This window comes from Gossypium arboreum, chromosome 7, assembly GCF_025698485.1.
Source record: "Gossypium arboreum isolate Shixiya-1 chromosome 7, ASM2569848v2, whole genome shotgun sequence".
NCBI classification, from domain to species: Eukaryota; Viridiplantae; Streptophyta; class Magnoliopsida; order Malvales; family Malvaceae; genus Gossypium; species Gossypium arboreum.
In genome coordinates, this window is record NC_069076.1 from 74,312,993 (window position 1) to 74,315,032 (window position 2,040).

General features: G+C 37.6%; 1 long non-coding RNA gene across 1 annotated transcript; it reads left to right on the forward strand.

The window, feature by feature from the left end:
• The first annotated feature begins 934 nt into the window (after window positions 1-934).
• LOC128295205 (uncharacterized) lies at window positions 935-1,708 on the forward strand. Its single transcript, XR_008285545.1, has 3 exons — window positions 935-1,088; window positions 1,207-1,257; window positions 1,384-1,708. It is a non-coding gene; the product is annotated as an uncharacterized LOC128295205 (long non-coding RNA).
• The last annotated feature ends 332 nt before the right edge of the window (window positions 1,709-2,040 follow it).

The following is a 2,040-nucleotide window of genomic DNA, read 5'->3' on the forward strand; positions in this document are numbered from 1 at the left end:
GAAAATCCTTGAGGAAATGGCATGTTTTGATCATGAGAAGTTAGGATGCACTGTGTCCCCACTCACCAATGAAGCACATCATTGAACACTGTAAAGCAAGGACTTGTTGCGGATAGACTGACATGGGAGTTTTTCTTAAGAACCTTCAAAAAGAAATTTATGGGTGAACAGTATTTGGAGGCTCACAAATGAGATTTCATCAACCTAAAGTAAGTTAACTGTCAATAGCTGAGTATGAGGCTGAGTTTGTGCGACTAAGCCAAAACATTGAAGAGATGGTCTCGTAAGAGAAGAACCAATGCTAGAGGTTTCGTTATGGACTACATCGTGACATCCAACTCTACCCAGTGACTCACGACGCTACAAACTTCGATAAGATGGTGGACAAAGATAAAGCCATTAAAGACATTAAGGCCCCATGAACCAAAAAGCAAGTGTCTGGGCGAGTGTCCAAAAAGGACCGCAACTCACAAAACTCTGGCAGAAATGTCAAGCAAGTTTACAAGACAGATCATTTGCGTCAAAAGAAGGAAATTCATGATAAAAAAGAAGGTTTGCATGAGTCTGCGAACTGGATATACTACAACCTCTGCAAAAGGAATCATCTTGCAGAGTGTTACAAGAAGACTGGAAGGTGTTTCAAGTATGGTTCGAAGGATCACTTTGTTAGAGACTGTTCGGAATGACAGGAGGATTCGCAAGCTCAAGCTGTGACCCTTACTAAAGTGTGAGCTGATACTTGTGGACGAGGAAGAGGCAAATGTGGCAAAACAAGGCCAGTTGGGTAGCAAACTCTGGCCCATACTGTTGTGACTCCAAAGGAAGAGTTAGGAAGCCTCGCACGGGTCTTTTTTGTGAGGGAGCCACGTGAGCAAGGTACCACCGATGTTATTACAGGTATCTTCACTTTGCGAACTATTCCCTTATTGTCCTTGGTTGACTTTGGTTCAACACACTCGTATGTTTTGAGTGAACTAGCCAGAGAGTTGGGAATAGCAGAAAATACCATAGAAAAAGGTGCGACTGTTACTAGTTCATTTAGGGATAGTATGTTAGCTAATGGAGTATACCGTCAGTGTCCACTGGAGGTATAAGGTCAAGTTTTCTATAAGGCTACTAGTTTTTCTTATTTTTTCCACCCTTTTTTAGAAAGGTTTAAATTTGTAATACATGACTCTAATTATCATTTAATCATGTGTGATTTAGGAATAATCGATCCCCACCGTTCGGCAACTCAGATCTGAAAAATTAGGAAGCGTAAGTGCAATTGTTTGCGAGTTAATGTGTAGTTTTGATTTCGTTAATAGGGAATATGTTGACTGGATAATTTGGAGTTTTTAATTGATGTTAAATTACTAATTTTTCATTATTATGTTGTGCTAGATACTGGTCTAAATGCCCTGAACCAGCAGTGAAGACGATTACTTGTTGCGCCCTCGTTTCGCACTGAATCAGTGTAAGTGGTTTAAACGATTTGGTTTCGTAAATTGGACATGGTAGAACTGATTTAGCCAAACCCTTAGAGGGTGTTTTAATGTTGGTTTAACAACATCTTAACTTTATAAATGTTGTATTTTGTTTGAGGTACGAGTTAATTTTAAGGGAGGAAGTGCGAACTCCGCAAAAATAGTGTTGCGGTTTTGCGATTTTAAAGTATGGGTTCCAACTTCTAAAATTAAGTGTTAAAATTATATTTTTAGTGTTTAAATTAATGTTTAAGCTTGCTAGCCGAGCTTATTTAAATGGCTAAATAAGTGATTTAAAAGTGGTCAAATTAGGTACATATCAAACCCTAACTAAATAGCATGAATGCAAAAATTGTCATAGTTAACTGATTAGTTGTATTTATGGTATTGATATAATTTTGAATGGTTGATATGGATATTAATGGCTGCTAGTTAAATGTATAACATGGCACACAACCAATTATTGTTTGATTGAATGTGTGAAATGTATGTCTGGTTATGATACTATTGTATGAATAATTGAAAGCCTGTACGCTAAAGTTGTTATTGTAGCATGATTAAATGCCATTGCAAT